The sequence below is a fragment of the Lathamus discolor genome, chromosome 6, assembly GCF_037157495.1.
Source record: "Lathamus discolor isolate bLatDis1 chromosome 6, bLatDis1.hap1, whole genome shotgun sequence".
NCBI classification, from domain to species: Eukaryota; Metazoa; Chordata; class Aves; order Psittaciformes; family Psittacidae; genus Lathamus; species Lathamus discolor.
This window is the reverse complement of record NC_088889.1, coordinates 37,321,869-37,336,407: the sequence shown is the minus strand read 5'-3', so window position 1 is coordinate 37,336,407 and position 14,539 is coordinate 37,321,869. Positions and strand designations below refer to the sequence as shown.

Sequence of the window (14,539 nt, the reverse complement as noted above, 5' to 3'; positions counted from 1 at the left end):
TTAAACATAAAATGGAGGACTGGCTAGTAAAGACACGATCAGAGCTTGAACTAAGAAGCTTCCAATGAAGTAGGAGAGCAGTTAGAATGAGCTCCGGTAAAAATTAGGTGTGTCCTTTTTGGCTCCTGACAACCTGTTATTGTAGCCCTGACTGAGGCAGACTTTGGGCATCCAGGATGCTTGGCCTTGCATCATTCACCAAAGCTTAATTACCTAAGGAGCCTGGCTTGTTTAGCCTAGCAAAGGGGGATGTAATTGCAGTCTATAAATAAATACTTCAGGGGGTGAACACATGGGGAGGAGGAAAGAGCTATTTAAAGATAAAGGACAATACTGGCACTAGAACAAATGGGTATAAACTAGCCATGCATACATTTAGGCCAGGGATTGTCAGGTTTCTAATGTTGAGAGTGTTGACTCTCTGTGAAGGGTTTAGTACGGCCAGGAAGCAAGCTGGTTTCAAGAGGCAGTTAGATACGTTTACTCAACTGATTGTATGAAATGGCTGTGCAAGCAAGGAGCTGGACTTGAGAAGCCCAGAAGGAATGTCCTGAGGTTCTCTTGGCTGCAGTAAAAAATACAAGATGAATTTTGGCTAAGGAGCTGCAGGGCCCTGTAAGAGCAAGGTGGGGGAAAACTGGAAGACTAATAAAGCCTGAAAAATTTAAACTGCACCGTCACTGTACAGCAGGCAGATTATCAGTCCAGGTAAAACTGGGACCTGAAACTGACTGCTCCCCAGTGACAAGGGTGGCTGGCTTGGTTTAGAGAGGTTTGTAGGGGCAGGAGGAGATTGCCAACAGTCAGTAAAAAGTGTCTGTGATTATTTTGTGGGAAAGCATAGACAAGAGAAAAGAAATAAGGATCGGTTTTCCTATAAGCAGGTTAAATTGGAAAGCCCAAAGTTCTGTTTTGCCATCCTCAGAGGCAGAAAGATCTCATGAAGCAGAAAACCTTCAGCTACAGGAACATCTTGTTGTGTTCTCCAGTGGGGTAACAGCTCAGCCTGACCTCAGGCTGAGACCAATACATCGTGCCCCTGCGTGCAGTAATCATTCTTTATGAAGTCATATGCCAAACAGACAGTGGGTGTCTTTCCCTGTGGCGATCCTGCAAAACAGGAGACCGTGACCCTCGACTAAGGCATGCTGGAGAGGCAGATGTCCAGATCTTAGCTGCCTTGTCCAACTGGAAGCTGTAACAATAAATCACATACTCCAGTTTACACCACCAGCACAAACAAGATAATGGCCCTTATACCAGAGAAAGATCTGTTGTAATATAGCACTTTGTTTCATCCTGTTCCTGCTGAGAGTAGAGGGACAGCCAGCGGAGAAGAGACTGCTCTGCAACTGGCACAGACCTCACTTGCATTGAGGGAATCTTCCTGTGGGAATCTCCTGCCTGTTCGAGTTCTCTCTATGCTCCATAACCAGTGCAAAGCAAATATAGCAGAGACCAGAGAATCCATCTTAAAATGCCTTAGGGGATATAGAGAATATGGTATAAATGGAACTGCAGCAGTCTCTTCTAATTCTTGTAATCTGTCACGTAGCTGTGGTGGTGATAGGTGCTTTAGAAATCCACAAACAGACTAAGTATGATTTGATCACATTAATGGTGGCCCCATGCATCAAAAGATTCAGAGGTTTTACTCAGAAGGGCATTAAAATAAAGATGGTTGTGCTTCCAGATCTCTCTTGTCTGGGAAGAGGGTATCTCCTAAAGCCGGCTTTACTCCTGACATTTCTTATTCTTTGCTTTTCCTCACAGACTAGAAATGTAACACGAAATGCCTTGTCTTGCTATTTTCATCATTCTGCAGTCAGTCTCAGTGGGAATCCGGGGCAATGAAGGTGGGAGGTGATGAGCTGAGTCAAGTCTGAAATATGGTTCCTTGCACTAGAAGGATGTAGATATGGCTTCTGTTTAGATCACCAGTCCAGGTCTTGATGCTGAAAAGTGATGACTCTTACATGCTTTCTTGAAGTGAGGCACAGGGTTTCCATCCAATTACTAGTTAACTTTACTCAGTAGCCTAGGAAGTTGAGAACTGCATGAATGAAAGCACCAACACGTTGGCTAGGGAACAGCACACAGGGGAAGCTTCTCCTGTCACTACTTGTATTTTCCTTGCTGTGTGAAGCTTAGACATTTTTCATCCTCCAGGTCTAAAGTTCTTGGCCTGGTAACCTTCATCTAGTTGAATCAACTTTAAAAACAGGAGAGAAGATCAGAGAAAAAACTGATTTTCCTTTGAGGGGCGCTTTTATTTGAGATGCAACCCAACAGATTTTTTCCTTCAACCTCACAAAACCAAAGAGAATTTATTGGTCATTTTCACATTTTTAGCTGACATTCTAATTTTCTTCACAAAAACACTTCAAACATCAAGAACCTCAATAAATCTCTAAAGCACACAGTTAAAAGTGTTCACACAGGCCGTAAAGTTGTAACTCTGGATTTGTACAATTCATGCTTATGGTCAGCCATGTCAGGCTTTAAAGAATCTACCACTTCAGCCATCTTGAAAAGGCAGTAAATCTAGATTATGCATTGAAAGTGCTTAGGGAGTCCGGGTATTTATACCAATGAAATGCCAAAATATTTTACTGACATGCTCCATTTTTTACATTCTTTTACTACCAGTTATTTTTTTTTATGTGTATATATATATTTTAATGCTGACAGTTACATTCTGGCTATTCTTAGTTTGCAACTGGCTAGGCATCCTCCAGTCAAAACAGGAGTCTGAACAATTTCACACACATGGCACCCTGGGCAGGAGACAGTGGAAACCTCACAGATATGTGCACCGCCTGGGCCGAATATAGAGCTGCATCTCTGGAAGCTCTGCAAATGTCACATGCAGAATTTCTGGCTGATTTTGTAGGAGTGATTCATTGGGGTGCTGCTGCTCAAGCGTCTGTGTCCGTGTGTGTGTCCCCATAGGCATGGAACTGTGGCACTGTGTAGAAGTGAAATGGGTGACTCAGTAGGAAATATTTCTTCTGCATCAGAAGCATTTAAAGTACCTGAGGGATGTACACAGCCAACAGTGTAAAATGAAGCCTCTAAGAGGTGTCCACCACAGAGTGCTGTTACAAGATGTCCAAGTCAACTCTAGTACCCAAAGCAATGCAATCATCACATTAACATAGCTCTCTCACTGGGCTTCTGACCCTCTCTTTTAAATGTATGCACCTAAGATGGCTAACTTTCTTTCCTAACCCAAATTAGCTCTCTTACCTAATTTTGAGCACCTCTGTATGATACTGCTTGGTGCTACACACTCTCTACTGGAAGGGTCCAGGGAGCACATTTTATTTGCAGATGGAAATCACTTGTAAGCAGTCAAATTCCTTCTGGACTGACAATGAAGTCACACAAAACTGGTGCATAAAAGATGTAAAAGTGGTTCCCCCACCCTGCCCATGGCCCAGGACCCCATTTCAGTCTCCCAGGGCCATCAGTCCCTGCATCAGCGACACTACAGGATGCTGGTCTCCAACTCCCTATGGGAGAGCTGACACTGCAGCTCAGCCTTGGCTTGTCTGCATTCCCAGGGAAGTGCCCAGTGCCCAGGCCTGGGGCTGCCCCAGTGCCCCTGGCTGGGGTGGTGGGATAAGCCTGGGCTGGCAGGTCCTGCCCTGCTGCCTCACAGGGTTCCCTGCAGCTCCCTGCACCCCATCCGCAGGGAGCCACCATCCCTTGCTGTCCCTTGCTGTCAGTTCCTCTACACTCAGTAGCTGCTGCCTGGCTCTTTCCTACAGGTCAGGAAGTTGAGAAGAAAGGACAAACTCCGAATATGACCAGCTAATGCCACTCCTACTACACTGTGAACCAAAACCAATCTTACGATGAATACCATGGTTTCCCTGCTCCTACCTGGAGTCCAGAGTATGTACTCAAAGCCATAACTGAATATAAGATATATACCTAATTCCTGGCAGAAACAGCTGGACTTGAAAGTCCACTCACCCTCTCACCCCATGAGAAAGGTTTGGGTTTATTGTACTGTCCATTCACTCCTCTGAACATCTTTCACTTCCTGCTTTGTGTCCTTCTAGCAAGTATCAATATGCTTCTTTCTTGCTATGATGAGAATACCATGAACCTGGCTTCCTTGAAACTGTTTCTCAGCTCACCTTTTGCTGTGGTGACCCCATGAATTAGGTGCCAACTCTAATGATTTAAAGATAGTGAACCCAGTATGTGTTGTTTTCCTTCCTGTGTTTACAAACACTTGGCACAGCGAGACAAACAAATGACATTCCTAGATTTGTCTCTTTCCAAGTGTGATACGGTAGCTATGGATGACTTTATAGGTATCAGGCAGTTTTGGAAAACAAAGAAAGAAAGAAACAAATAAACAAGCAAAAGTTCAGAGGTTAGAAACCATTAGAAATGCCCACTTCTCCCAGGTTATCACACTAGAGGTTATTATGCAGTCAGCTATTCCTTGCTCTTCCTACTTACCTGCTCACATAAACCCAAGAAGCTGAAATGAATCAGCAGACAAAATGACAGATCATGACTGATGTGCTTTCTCCAGGCAAAGGAGACCCAGGCCAAGGCAGAAGCTGTACTGGTAAGGTTTAAGGGGAGGCTTCAAATTTGCCCTGAAGGTCTTTCCATGCTGGGCTGTAAAAGATCATTTTCTCTTTGCCAGTCAAAAGCTAGAGGGACATTATGTTCACCTAATGTTACATATCAAAACAGTGACACAGATGGGAGACAACCAACCTACAGTATTACAGAAATACACAGAAATGTTCGGTTAATGGAATCATTACTACTGACCCTGAGAAGAAGAAGGCTATTCTGGCAGCAGTAGAGCTACCAGCTCTTGGGTGCTGCAGTAACACCAACAGCAGCAGACTCGCCCCATACAGAGGCAGCCTTGTGTGCTTTCTCATGGCACTGCTGGGTGCCATGAAAAATAAATCCATACTGTAGCAATGGTATGGAATACAGAGGTGCCTGTAAGGGATCTGGCTTTATTTTTGGGCAATAGCCATACAATCTGGGTGAATATAGATAGCACATATAGCCATGTGGAAGATTTCATTCTTTCCAGCTGCTCCTCATTACCATTTGCTTTCAGTAATTTCAAGGAATACTCTAGCTGCCTTTTCCAAGTCTCTGCCAGACCTTCTTCCAGACAGAGGGATTCAGGTGGCTTTAGTTGTTGCATTTTTTTCTCAAAGAAATCTGACTTCTTCTAATACGGTGTAATAAGGGCACTGTGTCCTCAGGAGGGACTAATTCTCATTTCCTGGCCCTAAAGCCTGGAGATAGGTAAGTTACAAAAATACTTCTGCAGTCTGTGGCTGGCACACTTAGGAGAAGGTTTAGAAATGAATTGCCTATTTACAAAGGAAACCCAGTGCAGTCAGGGCTGGGTTGTTCCATAAGGAGTACAGCGGGACTCCCACAGCACTACTAAAATAACAGGAAGAGTAACAGGGGCTGCTACAGGAATGAGTCGTAGGCATCCAGAAAACCCAAAGGAGGCACCAATTCTGCCCGCTGCAGGAAGACAGCAGTCACCTCCTCCCGCCAGCCATTCGGGAGCAGGCGGCAGTGATGCATAGCCAGCCATCTTGCTTCCAGTCAGACACAAAAACCCATGTTTGCCAAGTAAGCAGGAACAAAAATGTGTTGAGCAAAAGATTTAATTTCCCAGTGTCTACAGGGAAATCAACAGACAATGGGAAGCAACATAAAAAACATATACATGAAAGACTGTTATTTAAAACCAGTTGACATAGTCATTTTCAGTGGAATCTGGCTGGCTGTAGCCAGTATTTAATTCAAAAATTCCTCAGGAATGAAGGTCTTTTGCAGGCCAGCTTTATTTGGCTGGGGTTGGGCTTTGCTTTTTCCCACATCCCGCCTGCCGAAGTTAGAGGTTGATGGCAGGGAGCCTGATTCTTCTGCCTTTTCCTGTGCTGGACACAGGCAGCCAGCATCACCTCTTTTTTAAATTGTCTGCTAAAACTGCTGCATGCAACAGAAGCTGGAGTGGGGCAGGGAAGGAACAGGATCATCTGCTCTCCCTTCTGAGAACAAAGTAAAAGATTAGCCGAAGGATGATCCATAAGGAGTCAGAGAAGTCAAAGAAACTACATACAGTTCAGAACGGGCCATGTATAATCCTATGGTAGTAACAGCTTTCCTGCCTCATAACCCATAAACTGTTGCATGCTGCAACCAAGAGGCTTTCTCACACAGGAGACAACAGCAGCAACGCACTTGCTGTGGGCCCTAGACATAGAAAATGAAAATAATGACAGATCTAAATAACATTTCTAAAGCACTTACCAAAAAAATGTCACATGATTATTTTCTACCCCCTGAGACGTGCAGCTGAACCAGGGGCACTTAGAAACTCTTGCACAGAAATGAGAGATACAAAAATTAGTCCTACTCAAATGTTCAGCAACACCTGTAGCAAGTAGACAACACACAGCAGGCTGGTGTGGTTGAGCTGTTCCCACATAAAGCCCCACATATGATGGTAATAAGGTAACCAACCCAAAACCACCCTTAAATCAAGCATACACTGCACTACACTTCTCTCTCTTGCACACCTCACTTGCTCTCATTCTGCCTCCTGGGCTGTTCAGCCCTAAGCCTGCTAAACCCAAGGTATTGTCTCTTGTTGACTCTGGCAGGCTGGGGCGGGGTGGGGGGGAGGAGGGCAGCCGATAGCACAACTCCAGATGTGCTTTTCCTATTCTTTGAAACTGTTCATCAGAAAAACAAAAAGCCCTGCGTTGCTATGGAGACAGTATCTCTGGCACTGATGGACCCAGTGGGCGGCAGCAGCTTCCTGGCTGCGGAGACACCCAAGGCCTGGTACTTGTGCGAGCTGCTTGCTGCTGGGCGTGCTCTGAAGCAGGGGATTCAGATGGGATGACAGGCAGGGCTTTCTCGAGGTGGCCAAGAAAATCATAAAGTGGATCTGGGGATTTTACACCTGAAAAAAATACCAAAGTGAGACTGAGATGAATCTGGAGGCAGGCAGAAGCTGCACAAACCACCGAGGCAGTGCACAAAGAAAGCTGGTAGACTCTTTTGAGATGAAAACATTTGCAGCAGTTTGAATTATTGCATTTATAGAGACAGTACTAGGAACAGTGGAGAAACTAAGCAAGATCTTTTTGTAGAAGGAGGGTTGGGGTATTTTCCAGGAAACCTGTGGAAACTCCAATCTTTTGAATCACTTAGAACTTCTGTCTGCACTTGGTAAAGGAAAGGATCCTCTGTCAATCCCCCAGAGCCACAGGAAATGAGACCAATTAGGGCTTCTCCAGCGCTAAATATGGGGACTGTGCATACTTTATCCTTACTATCTTTGAAAGTTAAAATGAATAGGGTGTGACCCAGCTGAATTAAAATCAGGGCTTGCATTATGTAAAAAGCCAGGGTAGATGATCTATTCTGTCCTTAAAATCTCTGAAAACATGAGCAGAGGGTTACTGGATCGATTGGGAATATCTGTTTATGAAGTCAGTCTTAACAGTGTCTACTTGATGAAATCTCAGAGAACAGCGAGAACAGCAGATAATCCATCTGGCTATGAGTATATTGTGGTACACAGTGAAAGACATTTCCTTGAACCAGGGGAGTGATCCCTAAAACCTGAAACATCTATCTTGTTGTAAGTGTATATTGTATTTACTGTATCTGACTACCGCTCCTTTCCTAGGCAGATATAGCTAGTGATCAGAGATTACCTAGACCATTTTACAGCCCAGATCTAATAAATGGGCCACTTTCATGCCTGGCATAAAATGGTGCATCCTAATTGAACTCCCAGAAGTTACTTGGATTGTAACATTACTTTGACTCTTTGGCTCTGCAGTGGGCAGTAGGACAGAAATCAACAAAATGCATAGAGTAATCCCACTAATAAAGATAAGGCCATGGGATTGCTAGAATTGTGTTGTGGGTTGTCCTATGGTGTAGACATAGATCTGACCTTCTGGATGTGCTCACAAGAACCCCAGGAAAGGCCTGGATTGTTGCCCACTCTCGTCTGTATTTTTTTCCCCAAAGCAGTTTTGCTTCATTACTGTTCAAGAAACTGAGAACGGCTGTTGACAGGAAGAAGCCCTATTAGCAGAGACACCCTCCTGGAGGTGGTAAGGAACAGACATTAGGCTGCTGTCTAAATCATGCAGCGGTCCAGCTGGCCAGAGCTTATTCTTCCTGACATCTGCTTTCAGAGGTACTGCCATCCATATTAGATTCCGTCAAAAGCCATTTTGCCACCAAGCTGAGTAGCTTCCTGGGATATGTGTTGCTGCAGGGGGCCCACCATGCCCCATCCATTGTCTTGGAGAGATGACATCCACCCCAACAGAAGAGACTGGGGGGGTTACAATGCCTTTATTCAGAAGCATTGGAGATCTTCCCCCATGGAGATACTCTGCATTTAGCTGGATAAAATGGAACAATCTCCTAATTTGGTATTGCAGAATTAGAAATGCAGACATTTGTAACGTTTGCTCTGAAGCTGTCTAACCCAGGGGAGTGTTCCCATCAGGGCTCAGACACAGAGGTCTCTGACTGGATGACACCTTCTCAGAGGAGCCCAAGGTAAATAGGTGCTATAAGATGGGATACTGAGAGTTCACAGGAGCTTATAAGTGATCCCACAAACCAGTTCTGTGTTGGGCATGTGGTATAGCTAGAAGACTCCTCTTGTTTTAAAAAATGATATTCCCTTCCTGGCACTGAAATAACACATACCTCTGCTGAAGAATCATGGTGTTAACTGGTATTTCAATTTGACCAATTTCATTTGCTTCCTAAATTTGCCATATCATAGATGGTTGGATGCAGCATCCTGCTACTTCAAATGTTGCATGGTGTTGCTATGCTCTGTTAAATAACTTCCTTGTTCCTTGCCAGAAATAGCTACATTTCAATAGCAAGTGAAGAGATCCTAGTATTTATAGTTTCTAGAGCTTTTAGTTAGGCTCACTGAGATGTATAAACATAAACCTATGGGTTGATTTTGCTGTCTGGAGAAGAAGCAGTTAGCAGGGAGGATCATCCAGTATGGTCAGCTTAGCCACTCCACCAGGACCTGCCAGGTAAAGGACATTTCTCCTCAACCACTCTTTCCTCAACCCTTTCCACTGATGTTTGTGTGCAAATGGCCTGAAGAACACAGGATACTTCACTAGCACTGTTGCAAGCTGTGGTTTAGACTTTGTGACAGAATATTGAGTTGGTTTAGCCCTTCACAGGCTGATGATGCTCCCCTTCCTCAGGAGTCCACCCACTGGACAATAATGGAAGCAAAGGGGCCAGTGAGAGTTGCTGTCAGGGCTACTGGGAGGGCAGTGCTGCTGGCAGGAGTGTCTGTGTCTGGGGAGGTGGATGTACCCAGCAAGCCAGTGAACTGTGTTCACTCACCAGAGGGCTGAGTTTGCTCAGAGGAGGTACATGAGACCTTGGCTCCTCTCCAGTTCTATCCTTCCCCCCCTCTCTCAGGAATACTGGCATAGGTTAAAAGCAGAAGGACTGAAGAAAGCACAGCCTTACTTAACCACACATGGAAATAAAGAAATGTCTACAGCAATATGTGGAATCAAGGGAGAGGAGGTGAAAGGAAGGAGGGAGATAGGAAAAGAGGGAGGGAAGGAGAGGATGGCAGGGAATCCTTTCCAGCCCCGCTTACAAGGTGCTGGATAATTCATGGCTCTTGTTTACACTGCTCCAGACCACATCACAGACATTCCCAGTTAATGGCTTCCATCTGGAGGAGACATGTGCTGCCCAGCCTCCCCCTCACCATGCTGCCAGCAGAGGAGTGTCTCCCTCCAGACCTTCCCACCCTCCTGCCTCTCACATGCTGCTGTCACCAAGAGGACTGGTGCATGAGCCCTGTCTCCCTGCGACATTACTCTCAAGTTTCCATGACCCAAGATAAGGGGGCTGGGGTATACCTCAGACAGCAGAAAGCCCCATTAATGTGGGGCCCACAGGATGTGCTGGAAGTGTGATGCAGGGACACCCAGTCGTTCTGAACAAGCTCAGCCCAAGTCCAGCAGGGATTATTAGCTCTGGCTCAGCATCAACCCTGCTGGACCTAGGCTGCTTCCCAACAGGGCCACTCAAGTGCCTCCACACTGCTCTTCCCAACACTTTGGATTTGGGAGGGTTTATTTGCTTGGGCACGATGCCAAACATGAGCTGCCTTTATGCATCTATATAGTGCCTAAACCAAGAGAGCTTCACAGTGCTCAGAGCACAGTGGAAAGACACCTGCTTGGCTCTAGGGGAGCCCAGGTCTGGCCAGGTTGGTGCTAAGCCATGCTTAGTAGGCCCTGCTGGATACCACAGGATTTGAGTGAACTCTCTCAGGTGCCTCTGCACTGTAGTTCCCAGCCCTGACAGCTCCAGCAGGGTGGTGCTGAACCCCCGCTGGGTCTGCCCAGGGTGGTTTATCAGGCTGGGCTCTGCATCCTGCAGGAGGGGCAGAGCTGCTCAGAGATCTGAGCCAGTTCTGGAGGCAGCACACCACAGTCACACTGTGCAGCACAAAGCCTCCAAGTCCTGCCATACCTGGCCTGGCTGAACTTTCTCTGCATCTGCAGCGAGGGCTGAAGTGCAGAGGCAGAGCTGCATGTGGGCTCCAGGACCAGAACAGCGAGGATGCTGAAGGACAAAGGCGCACAGTGGAAGTGGAATGGCCAGAGGAGACAGTAGCAAAGAGGGACTGCTGCAGATGCAGCCCTCCGCTGGCACAGAGGACAGCAAACAGGGCCTGAAAACTGAAAACTGAATTCAGATTGTCATAATGTGCAGAAAATTCAGTAAAGCTGGATTCAACCCCAGGCTACCAGGGTAGTTACCCCCAATTTATTTACTGAGTGTCCTACAAGGTCTCGTAGGTGTACTCTGGATTAAAGGGAGAGACACTGGGAAAAAGCTTCTCACTCTGGTGTCTTTGTTTCTGTCATGGTCTCTCTTACACTCTCTCTGAGCTAAGCAATACATTGCCAGCATCTGTCAAGTCTGATCTGATCCGAGCTCCAATGAGAGGCAGGCGAGGAGCTAAGATGGGAATGAAACAGATTCCCGGTCCATGACGAGGCGCTGAGACTCCTCACCGCGCCCCATGCCGGTTGCCCTGTCATAAATCATCATTTGTCAGATTCAATAAGCATCTTTAACACAAAATGACGCTATCTCCTGGGAGCCCGAAGTGCCTGAAATTCTGCACAGATGTGGAGATACCAAAATATGAGGGAAGGGGGAGGGGAGGGAGGGAGGAGGAAGTAGGACAGACTTTGCATGGCAGAAAGGGGATTCTTCTCTATCTTCCGCCCCTTCCCATCCCCACACCCCCCACCCCACCACCACACATGCAGCCATGTATGCCGTCTTCCTGGGAACGCTGCAGATCCAGCTTCTGCCACATGTTTTGCATCCTCTAAAAGGAAGAAGCAGGCTGTGGAGGCAATGTGGAAAACCCATGCACTTTGGGGGCCCCAAGCCTACCACAAAGAGCCCCCTGCTAGCCCAGGGACACAGGGACGAGAGGAGGCCCCAGCGAATGGCTTCCTGCTTTGGACAGAACAGGTCATGGGGTACATGTCATGAGAAATCACACTACTGCTGTTTCCACTCCCCCACCAGCAACATGAGAGCTGAAGTCTCAGTTAGACACCCCTTCCCTTATTGTGCAACAACTGGAGGCAGGAGAATAGGGTCACCTCAGGGGGTTCAGCTGTGAAATCTCACTCCTCGCTGGAATGCACTGCACTGCAGCCAGAGCCGGGGCCGAGCACTGTTGGAAAGAAAAGGCTCAATGCGTGCTGCTGTGCGCACTGAAGCTGAAAGCAGGCTCCATTTATGCATGTACAGGTTGCGCTGCACTGTACATTATCTATGCCTAAAACGCCACGTAGAAATGCAAATACCCACGACAGCCATTTTGTCTCCCCCTCGGGACTACAGTGCCTGTCTCGACATTGTGAAGTGCGAGCCTCTAAAGCTGCGGGAGCTGAAGCAGCTGACAGAGCAAGAGACCGGCGTCCTCTGCAGATCGGGCACCCGGGAGACACAGATCATGACACGCCGTCACGGCCAGCCAAAGCTCAGCCCAGCTGCTCAAGATGCGTCCCAGATGAGGTCCTGCTTACGTGACACCCACCAGCCTGGCTGACACCTGGGCCAGCGGGGATGAAGCAGGCTCGGACAGGCACGCCCTGGGCCTTTTGCAAGTGGGGTTTGCGCCCAGGCGGTGAGCGCAGTGTCCCCTGGTTGATGGCAGGCTCACAGGCAGGCTGAGCCGCACGGCTGTCTCGGCACCCGCTCACACACAGCCCTGTTCTCAATGAATCATTCAGGTCACTGCAGACCAATCTCTAACCACCTATCACCATTTATTCCTTCAGAGATATGTGTGCTACAGAGCAGCCATTTTAGAAAGACTGTGAAGCTTTATGAAACCTTTTACAGAGGCTATTTTGAACGCGTCTTCTTGCTGAGGCACATAGATGCCCTGGCACCGCAAACTATTGCTGAAGCTGCAGAGGGGCAGTATAAAAACACATTAAAATTCCAAATAAGGATTAAGAAGATCTTTGGTAGACAAATATACCTTGACTTTGAAGGTCAGAGTATTGATCCATGTGAAGGCTAGAAGCAAATACAGTGTGCTGCACTTGTGATCCTCCCCTTGCTGTTATTATCATTATTGGCATTGTTGTCACAGTAGCAACACCTCGAGGACCTATTCAGGATTCAGATGCCATTGCACTGGGGACACTGAAATCAAATGAGGTAACATGTGATGAGCAGTCTGATTCAAAGCAAAACCAAACCAAACCTATACAAGACAAAGCAGGCGCAGCAAATCCGTGTGAGTTGAGCTTGGTGCCACTGCAGACGGACTGTTCCCAGCACCCAAGCCAGGCCATATGAGGGGCTGTAAGCTCTCCGCTGTATATTGCAGTCCTCCCTGCTGATACACGCAGGGACTGGGTCCATCCTGTAAGCAGCACATATGAACACACCACAGACCCGTGCACTTGAACTACCTTTTGGGCTGCTCTTCAACACGTTCCTGATCTTCACCCGGACATTTTGCACAAATGAGAGGAACAAGGCCACTTGTGTGGGGGCAGCCCCCTGTTCCCACCGCAGCTCTGAGAACGTGCTCGATGCCGGGCGGCCCCGGGGGCAGGTGGAAGGCACATGCCTGCGTGCTGGCTGCCGGCACGCACAGATGGAGGCCGTGCACCCCGAGCCGTCGCCTCGTGCGCGCACAGACGGTGAGTGCAGGCCTCGTGCGCGCGCCCTGCCTTCTGCCCCGGCAGCTGCGGAACTGGAACTGCAGCACAGGAGAATGCGTTTGTGCCCGAGAGAAGCGTGAGGCCTCATTTTAACCTAGCGCGCACGGGAGGAGGACCGGGGAGGCACAGCAGGGCGGGCTGCTGCCGAGGCCGCGGGAATGCCTGGGAATGGGGTGGTTGTTGAGGCAGCTACCTATGGATCACATTTCGCCAGCAGCAGTGGGTTAACCTGAGTTAACCCAAGGACAGCAAGCGTGGGTGTGCCTCTGTGTGCTGTAAATACACTCCACAAACCCAGCTGGGAGAATGCGCCTAGAGAAAAAAACCCAGGAAAGACAGACTATGGTACTATACGGGTTGTTATTTCAGACGTGGCAACCATTATCTGAAACTGGGGTAGGTACTATGGAAGGAATAAGTCAGCTCTCCCCCACCTAATCTCTTGGCAATAGCTTTCCAGTAGGATAAAGCTGTCTTTGTTTGTTTGTTTCATCTTCTGCAGGGAGATTTCAGACTCAGACTGCTGGTGTTAGTGGTCTGAATCTTGCCTAACTTCAGTCTTAGGCCAGGTAATTGTGCTGGTTGAGAGAAATAAGTATTCTTCTTTAGACTACCTTCCCAAGGGAAGAAAGCTTATGGGAGTGTGCTGCCAACACCCCTCTCTCCTTTGTTATCTTTCTAACGCTGTGATGAGTTGCAGTCCAATTTGGAGAATTCTCAGGCAGTTAAATCCCAGGGAAAATCTCATGCAATCCGTTTCATGAGAACGAATCGCTGGATAAAGTACTGCAACCCAAATTAGTGTCTCCACAGGGAAGAAGTGGGACGGAACTGAACTGTGGTACACTCTGGCAGCAGCCAGCTGACCTGTCAGCCTGCCTGGACTGGTTGCCCAGTCAGCACACAGGCAACTTGTGTATGTACAGTTTCCTACCCAAAAGGAAAAGCTGTAGAGATGACATGACTACTGCACAATTTAGGGAGAAGGGTGCGAGTCTACAGGAGATGAAGCATCACTTGCATACAGAGGGCTCTGTCAGCACTGCCACAGGCAATCTCAGTGAAGACTAATCACTAAGCTCCTGAGTGTCCATAACACTGAAATTAATGCAGGAGGGGAAAGGAAAAGACGTATGTAAATATTTTTAGCATATGGCTCCACAATTAATGAACAAGATAGTTTTATCATATACACACCCATATATCTGCTCATA

General features: G+C 47.4%; 1 long non-coding RNA gene across 1 annotated transcript; it reads right to left on the bottom strand.

The window, feature by feature from the left end:
- Positions 1–12,392: 12,392 nt before the first annotated feature.
- Positions 12,393–13,331, bottom strand: LOC136017394 (uncharacterized). The gene is made up of 2 exons (XR_010613927.1): positions 13,071–13,331; positions 12,393–12,798 (listed from the first exon to the last, which is right to left on the bottom strand). It is a non-coding gene; the product is annotated as an uncharacterized LOC136017394 (long non-coding RNA).
- Positions 13,332–14,539: the final 1,208 nt, after the last annotated feature.